This window comes from Salvelinus sp. IW2-2015, linkage group LG36 (genome assembly GCF_002910315.2).
Source record: "Salvelinus sp. IW2-2015 linkage group LG36, ASM291031v2, whole genome shotgun sequence".
Taxonomy (NCBI): Eukaryota; Metazoa; Chordata; class Actinopteri; order Salmoniformes; family Salmonidae; genus Salvelinus; species Salvelinus sp. IW2-2015.
The window spans coordinates 10,239,175-10,258,118 of NC_036875.1; the positions used below are offsets into that span (position 1 = coordinate 10,239,175).

The window sequence follows — 18,944 nt, forward strand, 5'->3', positions numbered from 1 at the left end:
CCCAGATCTGTGCCTCAACTCAATCCTGTCTCAGAGCTCTACGTAAAATTCCTTCGACCTCATGGCTTGGTTTTTGCTCTGACATGCACTGTCAACTGTGGGACCTTATATAGACAGGTGTGGGCCTTTCCAAATCATGTTCAGTCAATTGAATTTACCACAGGTGGACTCCAATCAAGTTGTAGAAACACCTCAAGGATGATCAATGGAAACAGGATGCATCTCAGACATTTCGAGTCTCATAGCAAAGGGTCTGAATACTTATGTAAATAAGGTATTTCTGTTTTACATTATTTATAAGTTTGCAAACATTTCAAAAAACCTTATGCTTTGTCATTATGGGGTATTATGTATAGATTGATGAGGGAAAAAAACGATTGAATCAATTTTAGAATAAGTCTGTAACCTAACAACATGTGGAAAAAGTCAAGGGGTCTGAATACTTTACGAAGGCACTGTATATGTATTTTTTTTGCTAAACAGGTGGGGCTCAAAACAGGTGGAGCTCTGCACCACCTAACCTGAATGACGGGTCGCCACTGCTGGTGAACCATTCTTGATACAGGGGAATCTGTTGAGCGTGAAAAACCCAGCAGCGTTGCAGTTCTTGACACAAACAGGTGCGCCTGGCGCCTTCCAAACCACTCAAAGGCACTTACATTTTTTGCCTTGTCCTTTCACCCTCTGAATGGCACACATACGCAATCCATGCCTCATTGTCTCAAGGCTTAAAAATCCTTCTTTAACCTGTCTCCACCCCTTCATATACACTGGTTGAAGTGAATGTAACACGTGACATCAATAAGGGATCATAGCTTTCACCTGGATTCACTTTCTCCTGGATTCACCTGGTCAGTCTATGTCAATGAAAGAGCAGGTGTTCTTAATGTTTTGTACACTCAGTGTAGTTCATATCATTATATCATAGATACAGTTAGGTCATATTCAAACCACTCAGTGAAGGGTATGCAAAATGTCTTATAAACTGTCAAATGTGTGTAATGAAAGTTGTAACATATAGTTTGCATGTAACATACAGTAGTAACTCCCCAAAATATTCTTACACGTACTGTAGTTAGCCCTAGGACTATCAAACATTGGCATTCTGTAGATCAGAACCAATGAAGAATATTTTACACTCCTCACGCGGACTCCAAGTGCAACCCACCTCCTTCCTCAGGTTGTCCTCCCCAAACCAATATTTACCATGGCCTCAAAGTCAACGTGCTGGTCAACCAGGGCTTTAGAGATGTGTTCAGATTGCTGGAAGTGAACATTGTCTACAAGAAAAACAAACTGTTTGTAATATCTTATTGAACAAGGAAATATATGCGTCTGTCAAATACCATTAAAACCAGTTTTGAATAAGATCAGGAGCATTCACCTGTTAATGGCTATACTGAGTACTATATTCTATACATTATACATTAAAAATACAGCATTGTGTGTGAGTGTGTGATTGAGTAGCATGTAAAATATTTAACTGAAACAAAGACACATACCATCAGCTGTCCCATGAACCAGGAGATAGTCCACTGATTTGAAATTCTGTGCTCTAGTTGTTACTATGGAATTCTGTTGAATATAATATACAGTATATTTTTATGTAGACACAGTTACAGTTGACATACAATAGATTATTTGATGACTAAGAAGGATGTTGTGATGTTTCTGATGTCTTTACCTTCAGCATTTTTCTCCAGTTTACTAATATAGCATTCAGTATACACAAGTCTGGAAAAGGAATATCCAGCTAGTGACTGTACTCATATAAGGTGAAACAAACATTGCCTTTTGAACTTTTTGCATTACTAAATGCATGTTTTTATAGTATTAGACCTGTTGTACGGTTATACGCCCTGATACATACCATAATATACCCACTTAGCTACTGGGGCAACTGCTATTCGACACTTGAAAACTCCAGCACCCTGTAACGTATACGCTGGGAGTCAGAAAGCAAGTTCAGGTGGTGAGTTTAATAATAAACGGAACATCTAACAATGTAACAAACACGAGCCGGTATAGACATGAAACACATAAATAATACTGACTGGGGAAAGAACCTAAGGGCGAGCCAGATATAGGAGTGGTAATAAGTGAGGTAATGGAGTCCAGGTGTGCCTGATGACGTGCAGGTGCGTGTAATGATTGATGCCAAGAGTTCGTAATGATGGATCCCAGGACCGGTGGTTAGTATACCGGTGACATCGAACACCGAACACCGGAGGGGAGGAGTGGATGTGACAGTGCCCCCCCCCCCCCCCCCGGCTCCAGACGCAGGACGGCGCCGACCAGGGGAGCAGCCCCGAGGACAAGGAGAGGGCCGGTCCGGTCCGACCGAAACCCGGGCCATACACCTCCCAGTCCACCAGATACTGGAGCCGACCCCCACGACGTCGGGAGTTTAGTAAAGATCTGACGGCTTAGTCCAGACCACCCTCGATGTCCAGGATGAGTGGAGGGGTGTCATGGGGGACAGCATCAAGCTAGGGAACCAAGAAGGTGAGATACAAAAGTCACTGGGAAGCTGAAACCTATACGTCACCATGGTGACCCTCTGGTCAGCTTCTTGCAGGGCAGGCGAAGTGGGAGGTTCCTGGTAGGAAGCCAGACACGGTCCCCAGGGTGGTACACGGGGGTCTAACTGCGGTGGCGGTCTGCCTACTCCTTTTGACGGTGGATGTCATGCTGGAGTCTCACGTGAGAGACGCTCCAAAATCCAGAACACACTGGAAGGGGGTCAACCCAGTGGAGGAGTGTTGCAGCGAGTTCTGGGCGTACTCCGCCCATGGAAGGAATCGAGCCCACTCTCCCTGCTGGTCCTGACAGTGGCTCCTCAGGAACCTCCCCAGCTCCTGGTTCATCCTCTCCACCTGCCCGTTGGACTGAGGCCTATACCTGGAAGTGAGGCTGACAGTGACCCCGAGCTTCTCCATAAAGGCTCTCCATACCTGTGATGTGAATTAGGGGCCATGGTTTGAGACGATGTCTTCCGGGAAGGCCATAATGCCGGAAGACCTGCTGGAATAGCAGTAGGGAGACCAGAAAGAGGGATTTAACGACAGGATTTTGAAAATCTATCCACAACCACCAAAATGGTGGTGAAACCATCAGAGGAGGGGAGATCAGTAACAAAGAAAATTAATAGATGGGACCAGGGATGCTGAAGCATGGGAAGGAGTTTCTCTGCTGGAGCGTTCTGGGGGAATTTGGTTTGGGCACATATGGAACAGGAGTTGACGTAACGAGTGACGTCCTGTGCCAAGGTGGGCCACCAGTACTTCTCAGAGATGGATTGGGTAGTGCGAGAAATACCTGGATGTCCAGCGACAACAGCTGTGTGTGCCCAGGTCAGCAGCCGATCCCTTATCCTCTTGGGAACGTAGATGCGCTCAGGAGGACAGTTAGTGGGTGTGGGCTCCCTCTCCAGAGTTTTGCGAATGTCCACATCTACGTCCCAGACCACAGGAGCTACGACTCGGGAGGATGGGATTATAGGTGCATTCTGGACAGGACCCTCTCCCGAATCATAGAGACGGAACAGGGCATCGGCCTTGGCGTTTTTTTTTTACCTGGGCGATAGGTCAGCGTGAAGACAAACCTTGTGAAGAAAAGGGCCCACCTTGCTTGGCGCGGATTCAGCCTCCTCGCTGTCCGTATGTACTCCAGGTTCCGATGGTCGGTAAGGATGCCGAATGGTTCCTTGGCGCCATCCAGCCAGTGTCTCCACTCCTCTAACGCCAACTTCACAGCCAGGAGCTCTCGTCACTGACGTCGTAATTCCTCTCTGCAGGGGACAGTTTCTTAGAGTTATATGCACACGGATACAAATTCTGTGCATTACCCTGTCGTTGAGACAGAACTGCCCCCACACCCACCTCTGAAGCGTCCACCTCCACCACAAAGGAGATCGTGGGATCTGGGTGTATACGCTGGGAGTCGGAAAGCAAGTGCAGGTGGTGAGGTTAATAATAAACGGAACATCGAACAATATAACAAACACGAGTAGCGTATAGACATGAAACACATAAACAATACTGACTGGGGAAAGAACCTAAGGGAGTGCCAAATATAGGTGGGGTAATAAGTAAGGTAATGATTGATGCCAGGTGTGAGTAATGATGGATCCCAGGACTGGTGGTTAGTATACCGGCGACGTCGAACGCAGGAGGGGAGGAGCAGAAGTAGACGTGACACACCCAAAGCCATCCACGTGACAAAGCCACCATATGACTGAAAACAGATTATTTCAAACCACATCAGTTAGTTTAACTGAACAAATATTTACAACAACATATTTGTAAGAAATATATACAGAATCTAAGAGAATAGCCAATTTACGCAACCCAATATGGCTATTCGTTCATGGTCTATAAAGCCCATGTCAATTAATTTTCTAGTAACAAAAAAAACGAAACGTCTTTATTTGATCTGCTCTAGCTACAGTATTATGTCAGTCAAGTGTTGATCTCATCAGAATCAAAAACTGATGAGAGCAGATTACATTAATGAGACCTTTTTCAAGAGAAACAGATAGCCCACTTTGGGGTATTCCAATTTGTATTAATTATCAGAAATGAATACATTGCCTTACTTGTAAATTGTTTTTACATATTGTTAAACAGATGTTATACTTGACACACTGAGGTCTCTGTAGTTCAATGGCATCTTACCCCACGGCCGTTATTTAATCATCCACCTTCAACGTTCCAAGACGTTGGTAGATGGAGTGCATTATTTTGTCCCTTTGGTAACTGCTTCCCCGTCCATCGAAACTGGCCACTATGATCCCCTCCGTACTGGAGAGGTACGAACCCCAGTTCAGTCTGTAGCGATAATCTGCCTTCTGACTACAGGGGCCTCCATATCTGCAAGGGAAATCAGTATATAACTTGACACAACTTGACCAATTACAATTATTGTAATATAATGTACTGGATCTGGAGGCAGTAAAGTGAAGTGAAATGGATGGGGTAATCAATTCTCTGCAAATCCTGTAAGATGCTTAGGCCTGTGTACTTACATATCAATTAGAAGAGGGTACTTTTATTTTTGGGGGGAAATTAGGGCGTAACATCATTTGATACCAGAGATCTGTTGGCAAAAGGTAGTGAAACATGATGCCAATAGATATACATTTGATTCAGCATGGTATGATTTGATCTGCCAGTCTGTAAAACTTCAGTCTCACCAAATTCTGCTACCCTCAGGGTCCCACACTGCATGGTCGGCATATGGAATTATTTTATCATGTCTTCAAGATCTTTGTTGTCACGAAGAACCAGGAGCTCTTAAAACAAAACTTCTTTATCAATTAAAAGTAAAATCAGAAGTTGGCCCGTTTATGGTGAAGATTCATGAACCTGAGTATTGGTCAGTTACAAAGAGTATTTCCATAATAGTGGTACTTTTTGCATACCTTCACCTGAGCATCTATCATCCCTGAGTGTGAACAAAGGTGTTCCAGGTCCTGTTAAGAAACAATCAGCCCACACAATACACTAAAACATCACGTAGGCTAATTGTTCACCACATAACCTCTACTAACTGACCTGGAGGTCAGAGGTCAGAACTGAGACTGTGGCCTATGGGCCCTGGTCAAAAGTAGTGCACTGCATAGGGAATAGGGTGTTATCTGGGACACTTATTGTGTTACTCATTGATATTGCGCAGCACAGTTATTTTTGTGCATTGATCACGGATGGGTTAGTGCTCAGGGTGTGAATGGGGAATAGGGTAACTGACCATAGCAGTCCATGCGGTAGTAAGAGGCATCGTAGCTGAAGTAGACTGAGTTGTACTGACACCTGTCCTTATACAGGCCACAGGTGAGGCACTGGGGGAGCAGAGTGGCTCCTTCCGATCATAACCCTCACAAACAAACAAACCACAGGTTCATACGAGTTAACATCTCTGTCTGAACGATGAACAATTGAACATACTTTCATGGTTTATTTGGTATTCAGGATCATGAATTTAGAGAAACCACTTGAAATGAAATGTCCATGGGGGGTTATGAGAAACACATTAAAGACAATGTGGTCAAAGTGATAGATAAATAGTAGGTTTACTCTATTTTGTTATCTATTTAAGTGAAATGGATTTGCATCTGTACTTACATAGCGCCTTGAGTGAGTTTTGAAATTAGGTAATGGGTGTTGCCTTGCCCTTTGGAATGATATACACGTTCATACTGTAGGAGTTGAATTCTGATATTGCTAACATKTACAGTAGACTGGAATCAATCAATCAAATCTACATATTTGAACAAATACCATCCCTGGCAGGTAGCCTAGTGGTTAGAGCGTTGGGCCAGTATCCAAAAGATTGCTGGATCGAATCCCCGAGCTGACAAGGTAAAAATCTGTGGTTCTGTCCCTGAGCAAGGCAGTTAACCCACTTTTGGATGTCGATTAAGGCAGCCCCCCCCACACCTCTCTGATTCAGAGGGGTTGGATAAATGCGGAAGGCATTCAGTTGTACAACTAACTAGGTATCCCCCTTTCCCTTGAATAGCTTGCAAGTCTGCATTTTATTATCCTGTGCATWTGGCAAAAAAAAWTTGATTTGATTTTGAATAAGCAATCATAAAAAGCTACATTTAGTTCTCATGGTTCTGTCACGCTTGTCGTCCTCCTCATCTGAGGAGGAGTAGTTGGAAGGATCGGAGGACCAATATGCAGCGTGCTAAGTGTTCATCTTGATATTTATTTAAAAAGAGAACACTGAACGAACTATACARAAATAACAAACAACGAACATGAAGCTATAGAAAAATAGTGCTGACACAAAACACTACACATAGACAATCACCCACAACCCACAATGACAAAACAGGCTACCTAAATATGGTTCCCAATCAGAGACAACGACTAACACCTGCCTCTGATTGAGAACCATATCAGGCCAAACACAGAAACAGACAAACTAGACATACAACATAGAATGCCCACTCAGATCACACCCTGACCAAACAAAACATAGAAACATACAAAGCAAACTATGGTCAGGGCGTGACAGKTTCTTTCATTATACAGTATGTGAACTTACCTGGCCAACCCAAACTGTCTTGCTTACTTGTTCACATTTCTAAAATAAAAAAAGAAATGTATTTTAATACATTTATCAAGACAAAATGTCCTATTAGCCTATACAGTTCCAGTATGATTCAAACAGCAACATTCCTGGTGTTAATGTTGGAAAACACATGATTCTCTGTTCTCTGAATGCTGTTTTCTAACCAAGGAGCCCACCCACAGAGTGAGGTGAGGTGACAACTACCTGGTTCTCATTCCAGTTGTTTCCAAGGTCATAGATCTGTAAAAGGACATGGTTCTGCTTCCTCCTGGTGCACTGAACGGCGACGTGCTCATCCGTCACCCCATGTGACTGATCTCAAATAGTGATCACTGGGAGGAAAACAACACAAAGCGACCGGTTTATATCACCCTTTTTTATATCACCCTATGAGAACACTTTACTATATCAACCGCTATCAACGTATATGAAAGTATGACATGATACTGTACCCTGCACCAATGGAATCTGGCACCACCACCTGTGTCCGCCTTGACGGATTTGTTGTGTCCACCACAAACAGCTTTGCCTTAGAATTTGTTGAACCAGCCTTGACAGGAGATAACACGAATAACAAAAATGATGAGCATTCTTTCAGGATACAGAACATATACTTCAAATGCTGTATTTACTCTGTACAATGTACAATGTACAACACACACATAATGTGTGATGATGGTATACTGTATATTTGACCTATTACCTGCTATCTGTGGTATATATATCATTCTTATGACATTCATACCATGCTTTAAAAAGGGCACATATTACAACATCCCACCTTAGGGTATGGGACAACCACCATTCTGGGGTATTGTCCATATCCATACAAAAAKATATTGATCGTGTCATTAAACTCAACATCAGACAGATACTTTCCAGTTGGTGACGACCATATTGCCTCATTGGATGAGAAAACCTCTTCTGGAAAAAGTGGAAGAAATCACGTTACTCTAAAGCCTTGTGTGTGATGAAACCCACCTTGTCCCTTCCCTCTAAAATGTATCAATGCTACTCAGTACTCACCCTCATATGCCCAGTCAGGGGCACCGTTAAGGATCTGATGATCAGTTCCATTATGGGCGACTTGCATGCTTCAGCAGTGGCTTTGGGTTTCAAATAAATGTTGTAATTCCAGACGTAAAGCCTGGCAGAGAGACCGATAGTCAAGTTAATGTCAGCATTCCATTCTCTTTAGTTTACGCTAGAGACAGCCTACTGGAACTTCCTCTACAGTGGTTTTAATGCCCTGGAATCCTACTCCAGATTATTTTGGTTGGTGCAGCAGCTAAACCCACTGTGCTTTTGCATGTTTATCGCTCAGGGCCATTGCCCATACTTGACATGGGAGAGAGAGCACATCTGGTGTTTGGGTTAAAGTTCAAGATAAGATGCACCTTTGGCATCAGGATAWCAGGGCCTGCTGAGAGAAAGCGATTGTAAGCAAAGCCTCAGTAGAGTAAGGACGTGCTGCTCCATATGATGTCATAGTCTGGTCAGCGTACTGATGTTAGTCAGTAGAGCAAAGTTTTRTTTAAGTGTATGAAAGTGTATTCTTATTTTGTGTTTGATTGGTGGATGCTGCTGGGTGTGAGTGTGGTGCGGGGAATGAAAATGGAAATGCAAAACTCCATAAGATAACCGGAGGAAACTCCATATCAAGGGGAATTTATTCATTTTATGAATAAGTMCAAAGGACACGCACTATATCTTAGCTAAGCCTTAATGGGTGGTAGACTGTAACACATTACACTATACCTTAGCTAACCCTTTACGGGTGGTAGACTGTAACACATTACACTATACCTTAGCTAACCCTTTACGGGTGGTAGACTGTAACACATTACACTATATCTTAGCTAACCCTTTACGGGTGGTAGACTGTAACACATTACACTATATTTAGCTAACCCTTTACGGGTGGTAGACTGTAACACATTACACTATATCTTAGCTAACCCTTTACGGGTGGTGACTGTAACACATTACACTATACTTAGCTAACCTTTTACGGGTGGTAGACTGTAACACATTACACTATACCTTAGCTTACCCTTTACGGGTGGTAGACTGTAACACGTTACACTATATCTTAGCTAACCCTTTACGGGTGGTAGACTGTAACACATTACACTATACTTAGCTAACCCTTTACGGGTGGTAGACTGTAACACATTACACTATACTTAGCTAAACCTTTACGGGTGGTAGACTGTAAAACATTACACTATACCTTAGCTAACCTTTACGGGTGGTAGACTGTAACACATTACACCTATATCTTAGCTAACCTTTACGGTGTGAGACTGTAACACATTACACTATATCTTAGCTAACCTTTACGGGTGGTAGACTGTAACACATTACACTATATCTTAGCTAACCCTTTACGGGTGGTAGACTGTAAACACATTACACTATACTTAGCTACCTTTACGGGTGGTAGACTGTAACACTTACACTATATCTAGCTAACCCTTTTACGGGTGGTAGACTGTAACACATTACACTATACCTTAGCTAACCCTTTACGGGTGGTAGACTGTAACACATTACACTATATCTTAGCTTACCCTTTACGGGTGGTAGACTGTAACACGTTACACTATACCTCAGTTAACCCTTTATGGGCGGTAGACTGTAACACGGTAAATGTTGGGTTAAGTTCTACATTTCTATGCACTAGATAGAGCAAAGGACGTAAGTGAAGCCCATCTGATGATAATTTATGATTTTGTTCAATTTATTTAACAGAATGGAGTGATGGATCTCTAAAATGTCCACGTATGTAGCTAAAGTGAAGGATTAAATTCAAACTTTATCTGGAGGAAACTTCAACGCGGTTGCTGAGGTAAGGGATTAAATTAAAGCCGTTAACGGGGAGAAAACTCCATCTGTAGCTCATTTATGAACGGAATAGCACGGTTGCTAGGGTGAAAACTGTGGTTGAAGCCTTAGCTGGAGGAATTGTTGCATTTCCATTGTTTTCGTTGCACTTGCATTCCATAACATCTATGAATCACATTATTATTAATAGTCTTGACGTCAAATGGGAGAACCAAGGACACAGGTGGCTCTTAATGTTGTGAAAGTCATCCTAGTGTTTACAGAACAACTGGTTCTGAGAGATTAGGATCAGGACCTACAAGTTTAACAGTAAGTAAATGTTAGAAAATGGATGGCTGCAGTGTAGCTGTTATTATGAGTACATGTTGTATGGATTGCTAAGGCATAATAATATGAAAGTGTGTTATTCTTATTTTAAATGTACAGTATGTGGTTCTGTACCTGTCTATTAATGTTATGTATTATGTCATTTTATGTACTTCTGTCCTTCAGCTGTAATTGACTATTAATGTTATGTATTATGTCATTTTATGTACTTCTGTCCTTCAGCTGTAATTTACTATTAATATGATGTATTTTGTGATTTGTGTCGCTCCCGGGAAGAGTAGATGCAGCTTTGGCTGTAGCTAATGGTAATAAAAAAAAACGAAATATGTTCTGTTGTTGTTTGATATTGTCCATGGATAGACTTGACTTTGTATTTTATAGTGTATACACATGACTTGAATACCTACGTCCCAAACGGCACCCCATTCCCTACACAGTGCACTACTTCCCTATGGGCCCTGGTTAAAATGAGTGTAGTAAATGGGGAATAGGGTGCCATTTGGGACACTAGACTAGATACTGTATCAGACTGTTTTTTAATTACTCACCAGTTTGTTTCCTGTTGGAGCCCAGGAAAAGTATTGCACAACTTGTGGAATGTTCACAGGATTGATGAATGTTATGGGGGAACAGAAGATGGAAACACCAGGGCCTCGTTTCCCAGAGCCTTTGTTAGTAACTTTGCTCTTAAACACCTTCCCACATCTAAGAGTGATCCAGACTACTCATAGAGCAGCCAAAGGACATTGTTAGATGTTTTTTGCCCTTTTTTAACTACTTTATTCACAGAAGATCTCTGCTAAACATAGAATAGAGATGTTTAGGCTAGGTATCTGTTTGACTGTGACCGCAGAATCAGAACGAAGTTGACTACAAATACAACGTTCCCAAAGCGTTTTGCAATTGTTACAAACAACAACAAAGCGTATATGGGTTAAGAACTTTTGTGAAAGAGCACAGTTTGAAATATATGGCAAATAGAAATCAAACCGGATGGACATCAGAAATAGATGGGGGAGGTTGAGGGTAGAGGAAGGACAGGAGTAAAAACAAACAAAATATAACTATTGTAAAACAGACTGTKTCCATAAAATGTATATAGTATATATAAGCTGAAAGTAGAGGCCTAAGCGTTGTTGTTCACTATATATATATTTGCCAAAAAATATATGGGGGATTGGAAGTGATGCAGACAATTACATTGATGGAAGCTACAATCCATCTGCAATATTAAAGCTGATCTACCCCCTAAAAAAATAAGAATAACTAACATCACACAAAAATTCCCATCAAAATCYGTCTGTTGGAACTAGAGATACGTATGTTATTGTTTTTTTGCATGGGCTTCGTCTCAATACACTACATCCACTGACGTCGCCCTGAAAGGTTGCAGAGCTAGAGCAGTGTTTGTCAGATCATGAGACATCCTGAAAATCTTCTCACAAAAACGTCTGTTGTGTCCGAAACGGTTTGGCCTACAAACTATTATGACCACTCTATTGAAAGATGAGACACTCACTAACAGGATGATGTTCTCCGTTTTGCTTAAGGTCTCGGTGCCAGTATATATGGAGATAGTTTAGCGCCTAAAATAAGGGGATAAATACATGCAAAAACATTTTTAAATAGTTTCCTGATCTTTCTTATAGCTCTCAGATATACAGTAGCAGTCAAAAATTTGGACACTTTATTTTTTATTATTTTCTACAATGTAGAATAATAGTGAAGACATCAACACTATGAAATTACACATATGGAATCATGTAGTAACCAAAAAAGTGTTAGACAAATCAAAATATATTTTATATTTGAGATTCTTCAAAGTAGCCACCCTTTGCCTTGATGACAGCTTTGCACACTCTTGGCATTCTCTCAACCAGCTTCATGAGGTAGTCACCTGGAATGCATTTCAATTAACAGGTGTGCCTTGTTAAAAGGTGTGCCTTTCCTTCTTTATTTTTTTATTTTTTATTTTTTATTTTATTTTTTATCCCCTTTTCTCCCCAATTTTCGTGGTATCCAATCGCTAGTAATTACTATCTTGTCTCATCGCTACAACTCCCGTACGGGCTCGGGAGAGACGAAGGTCGAAAGTCATGCGTCCTCCGAAGCACAACCCAACCAAGCCGCACTGCTTCTTAACACAGCGCGCCTCCAACCCGGAAGCCAGCCGCACCAATGTGTCGGAGGAAACACCGTGCACCCGCCCCCCTCGGTTAGCGCGCACTGCGCCCGGCCCGCCACAGGAGTCGCTGGAGCGCGATGAGACAAGGATATCCCTACCGGCCAAACCCTCCCTAAACCGGACGACGCTAAGCCAATTGTGCGTCGCCCCATGGACCTCCCGGTCGCGGCCGGCTGCGACAGAGCCTGGGCGTGAACCCAGACTCTGGTGGCGCAGCATAGCACTGCGATGCAGTGCTCTAGACCACTGCGCCACCCGGGAGGCCTGCCTTTCCTTCTTAATAGGGTATGTGGGACGGTAGCGTCTCACCTCGTCCACAGCCAGTGAAACTGCAGGGCGCCAAATTCAAAACAACAGATATCCCATAATTAAAATTCCTCAAACATACAAGTATTTTACACCCTTTTGTTGTAAAAGTGGTTACAACCCACTTGTTGTAAATCCAGCCACAGTGTCCGATTTCAAAAAGGCTTTACGACGAAAGCACACCAAACATTTATGTTAGGTCAGAGCCAAGTCACAGAAAAACACAGCCATTTTTTCAGCCAAAGAGAGTCACAAAAAGTCACAAAAAGCAGAAATACAGATAAAATTAATCACTAACCTTTGATGATCTTCATCAGATGACACTCATAGGACTTAATGTTACACAATACATGTATGTTTTGTTCGGTAAAGTTCATATTTATATCCAAACATCTGAGTTTACATTGGTGTGTTATGTTCAGTAGTTCCAAAACATCCGGTGATTTTGCAGAGAGCCACATCAATTTATAGAAATACTCATAATAAACATTGCTAAAAGATACAACTGTTATGCATGGAATTTTAGATCCACTTCTCCTTAATGCAACCGCTGTGTCAGCTTTCAAAAAAACTTTACGGAAAAAGCACACCATGCTATAATCTGAGTACAGCGCTCAGAGACCAACAAAACCCAAAGAGATATCCGCCATGTTGTGTAGTCAACAGATGTCAGAATAGCATTATAAATATTCACTTACCTTTGATGATCATCAGAATGCACTCCCAGGAGTCCCAGTTCCATAATAAATCTTTGTTTTGTTCGATGAAGTCCATMATTTATGTCCAAATAACTCCTTTTTGTTAGCGCGTTTAGCCCAGTAATCAAAATTCATGACGCACGATCACTAGGTGCAGACAAAGTCAAAAAGCTCCGTTACAGTCCGTAGAAACATGTCACACGATGTATAGAATCAATCTTTCGGATGTTTTTAACATAAATCTTCAATAATGTTCCAACCGGAGAATTCCTTTGTCTTCAGAAATGTAATGGAACGCAAGCTAACTCTCTCACATGAACGCGCATGGTCAGCTTGTGGCACTCTGGGAGAGACCTTACTCAATCCCCTCTCATTCGCCCCCACTTCACGGTAGAAGCCTCAAACAAGGTTCTAAAGACTGTTGACATCTAGTGGAAGCCTTAGGAAGTGCAACATGACCCCATTTCCACTGTATCTTGGATAAGCAAAGAGTTGAAAAACTACAAACCTCAGATTTCCCACTTCCTGGCTGGATTTTTTCTCAGGTTTTTGCCTGCCATATGAGTTATGTTATACTCACAGACATCATTCAAACAGTTTTAGAAACTTCAGAGTGTTTTCTATCCACATCTACTAATAATATGCATATCCTAGGATCTGGGCCTGAGTAGCAGGCAGTTTACTCTGGGCACGCTTTTCATCCGGACGTGAAAATACTGCCCCCTACCCAAGAGAGGTTAATGTGTTTGATGCGTTTAACATGTTTGAGCCAATCAGTTGTGTTGCATTGTGACAAGTTAGGAGTTCGCTGCAGCTAGCGACTGGAACGAGCTGCAACACTCAAACTGGACAGTTGTATCTCAATCTCTTCATTCAAAGAATCAATCATGGACACTCTTACTGACAGTTGTGGCTGCTTTGCGTGATGTATTGTTTATCTCTGCTCTTAATAGTATCACCGATATTTAATAAGCTTACGTATCGGCCACACGGCAGAGCTCTGTCAGAGCTCTGACGAAGGCCGTGTGGCCGATACGTAAGCTTATTAAATATCGGTGATACTATCAAGAGCAGTGTGCGGTTTCCTTTTTCCTTCATCTTGTTCAATTGTTGCCATGCACCTGCAAATAAGATTGCTCAGATGTGCGAGTGCCTTTTGAATTTTGTATTGTTTATCTCTACCTTCTTGCAGTTTGTGCTGTTGTCTGTGCCCAATAATGTTTGTACCATGTTTTGTGCTGCTACCATGCTGTGTTGTCATGTGTTGCTGCCTTGCTATGTTGTTGTYATAGGTCTCTCTTTATGTAGTGTTGTGGTTGTCTCTCTTGTCGGGATGTGTGTCCTGTCCTATACTTATATTTTATAATTTTTTTTAGCCCCCGTCCCCGCAGGAGGCCTTTTGCCTTTTGGTAGGCCATCATTGTAAATAAGAATTTGTTCTTAACTGACTTGCCTAGTTAAATAAAGGTTAAATAAAAATAAATAAATACATTTGGTAAAAGACCATCTTCATATTATGCCAAAAACAGCTCAAATATGTAAAGAGAAATAACAGTCATGCAGGTCAGTCAATACGGAACATTTCAAGAACTTTTAAAGTTTCTTCAAGTGCAGCCGCAAAAACCATCAAGTGCTATGATGAAACCAGCTCTCCTGAGGACCGCCACAGGAAAGGAAGACCCAGAGTTACCTCTGCTGCAGAGGATAAGTTCATTAGAGTTACCAGCCTCAGATTGCAACCCAAATAAATGCTTCACAGGGTTCAAGTAACAGACATATCTCAACATCAACTGTTCAGAAGAGACTGTGTGAATCAGGCCTTCATGGTAGAATTGCTGAAAAGAAACCACTACTAAAGGAAACCAACAATAAGAAGAGACATGTTTGGGCTAACAAACACAAGCAATGGACATTAAACCGATGGAAATCTGTCCTTTGGTCTGATGAGTCCAAATATGAGATTTTTGGTTAAAACCAACCGTGTCTTTGTGAGACGCAGAGTAGGTGAACAGATGATCTCCGCATGTGTGGTTCCCACCGTGAAGCATGGAGGAGGAGGTGTAATGGGTTGGGGATGCTTTGCTGGTGACACTGTCTGTGATTTATTTAGAATTCAAGGCACACTTAACCAGCATGGCTAGCACAGCATTCGATACAGCATGCAGCGATACGCCACCTCATCTGGTTTGAGCTTAGTGGGACTATCATTTGTTTTTCAACAGGACAATGACCCAAAACACACCTCCATACTGTGTAAGGGCTATTTAACCAAGAAGTAGAGTGATGAAGTGCTGCATCAGATGACCTGGTCTCCACAATCACACAACCTCAATCCAATTGAGATGGTTTGGGATGAGTTGGACTGCAGAGGGAAGGAAAAGAAGCCAACAAGTGCTCAGCATATGTGGAAACTCCTTCAAGACTGTTGGAAAAGCATTCCAGGTGAAACTGGTTGAGAGAATGCCAAGAATGTGCAAAGCTGTCATCAAGGCTACTTTGAAGAATCTAAAATATATTTTGATTTGTTTAACACTTTTTTGGTCGTTCCTGACCAAAAGTATGTGGACACCTGCTAGTGAAACATCTCATTCCAAAATCATGGGCATTAATATGGAGTTGGTACCCCCTTTGATGCTATAACAGCCTCCAATATTCGGTGAAGGCTTTTCACTAGATGTTGGAACATTGCTGCGGGGGACTTGCTTCTATTCAGCTACTAAGAGCATTATTGAGGTCGGGCACTGATGTTGGGCGATTCAGCCTGGCTCGCAGTCCACGTTTCAATTCATCCCAAAGGTGTTCGATGGGATTGAGGGCAGGGCTCTGTGCAGGCCAGTCAAATTCTACCACACAAGTTCTTCCATCTCAAAAAAGCATTTCTGTATGCACCTCACTTTGTGCAGGGGGGCATTGTCATGCTGAAACCGGAAAGGGTCTTCCCCAAACTGATGCCACAAAGTTGGAAGCACAGAATCGTCTAGAATGTAATTGTAGGCTGTAGCGTTAAGATTTCCCCTAACTGGAACTAAGGGGACTAGCCCAAACACTGAAAAACAACCCTAGACCATTATTTCTCCTCCACCAAACTTTCCAGTTGGCACTATGCATTGGGGCAGGCAGCATTCTCCTGGCATCTGCCAAACCCAGATTCATCCGTCGGACTGCCAGATGGTGAACTGTGATTCATCACTCCAGAGAATGCGTTTCCACTGCTCCAGAGTCCAATGGCGGTGAGCTTTACACCACTCCAGCCTATTTATTTGAATGCATTCATCTTGGCTTTCATTTGAATCATCATTTTATCCTTCACTTGTTTGTAACAATTGCAAAGCCTTTGGCAACTTTGTATTTGTAGTCAACTTCGTTGTGAAGTCATCGGCGGCCACAGTGAGACAGATAAACTTCTTCATTCAATGTTTAGCGGAGATCTAAAGTGACGCGAAGGGCAAAAAAGCMTCTAACGACTCACTTAGCCTGTTCTATGAGTGGTCTGAGGCGGTCGGTAAATAACAAGCGTTTTCAAGTGCAACTTTAATAACGATCGTTTTGGAAAACAGCTCTGAGATTTATTGATGAAYTTAGCCTTAATATGTAGGCCTAATCATATTTAATAAGGCAAGATACAAACTTACCAAGATATATTGATAGCATGTCAGTGAGTTCTCCAATATTATAGGCTACTTTATAATTCACACAGAGCTTTTTGCAACATTGTTTCACCCTCACCTTTAATAACATTGCTGCAGCAAGGTGCTTTGGGCGGTACTGGGGGTTGCTGTTGTCATCACGTTAGTAACTGTCCCCATGGCAATATATCTAAATAGTAAATTGCTTTATCTTATCATTTATGGATGATTTCAACATTTAATTATATGAGAAATGGTTTTCTTTCACTCTGTAACTATGGTGTCCACCGAGTAGCTTATTATGCTTAATTTCTGACCAAGGACCCTTCAAATGGATGATTATTCAACTTCAAGTTCAGTTTAGTCAGTCATAATAAATAATCAACAGTAATGTGATTTTAAATGTCAAATTAGTTTGTTGATTCACTGCAGTGACATTTAAAATCAAAAATGTCATTGTCAGTTTTGTTTTTGAAGTGACCCCGTTTTGCTCATGTGTCTCAAAAAGTAACATTTCTGTCTTATTCTCCTATAGATAACGAATACCTGCATAAAACGAGACAAGGCAACATGATGCTTCACAATGCCCGAAACACAGGATTTCTTTATATATCTTAGCAACAAAACATTTGTGAGGTATTTTTCATGCAAAGATCATTTTGATGAGGCTTCTCGTTAAATTAATTTAAAAACACAATTTGTATGTATTTCTAATGTGCATTAGTTTTACTGACCATAGTAGCACCGATTCTGTATAGGCATTCATCCGCTAGTGGAATAACAAGTCAACTTCTTCGCACACTCTCTGGATGCCAAATAATTAACATAACGCAGAAAAAACGAAACTTAAGCACACCCCCCAAAAAATTACTCCTTCCAATTAAAGTTGCACTTGGCTTCCCTTATTAAACTCCAGGATGCAACCGTAAGGAAATGCTTACTAGTCACAGGGATGCCTCCTCGAAGTCAGCAGCCCAAATAACTTTCAGAGGGCGCTGAATTTGTTAAGATTTAGGAAGTGGCTTTTCTATTCACCACATATCACAAGTAGTCCAGTTATTATCAGTGAACATGGGTAACAATTGGAATTATATAGAATATATTCGCAAGTTGTGGAGTTCTAGGCATTTTGTGAATAAATAAACATGAATTTGTATGTCTGCAAAGTATATACAGTTTATTCCATGCAGGATTGTGCCAAGTGACAGAAAGGATTGAAAGCAAACACACATTGAGGCAAATTGCCTGCTCAATTTATTGTCTCSTCATGCACTTTACACATGGCAGACATTTGTATTTTGGAAATATTTAGGATTAAACAAAACAATGAAAAAATGAAAAGACGGGCCACCCATATTCTTTCCTTTTATTACTCCCTGAACTATCAAATCACAGTAGCCAGGGCAACACATCACCATACCCCTGGACAGGTCACACCTGTGACATTGGCAAAGTGATAAGTGAATTTACTGACAATGCACACTCACAAAAAAACACCTGTCTAGTGTGTTAGATCTAAACATAAACATGTGTGCTGACAGGTGCACTGTAGTTTAGAAAGTACCAAAGGGTCCGGGAAAACACCAGAGGATCCCAAGGGAGAGGTGTGTCAAGAAGTTCAATTTCATCTTTAGTTTGATCCATTCATGATGTATGCAGTGTCTGACACAACAACAGCTCATCTAGGAGCACAGATTAGAAATGTTTTTAAAGAAAAAAGAAATGGAGAAAAAGAAAATGTTTGCACAGCATATTCAACTAGTAATCTCTCTTCCTGCTGAACCAGTTGTCACAAATCAGTGATTAAGCATGGAGATATCTAGGGCACATAGTAATGTCATATTTTCTCCATGATCTTTTTTTCAATCATAAAAG

At 41.7% G+C, this 18,944-nt stretch overlaps 1 pseudogene; it reads right to left on the minus strand.

Annotated features, from left to right (window-relative positions):
- Positions 1 to 1,090: 1,090 nt before the first annotated feature.
- On the minus strand, positions 1,091 to 8,157 carry LOC139023742 (dipeptidyl peptidase 4-like; annotated as a pseudogene).
- Between the last annotated feature and the right edge of the window lie 10,787 nt (positions 8,158 to 18,944).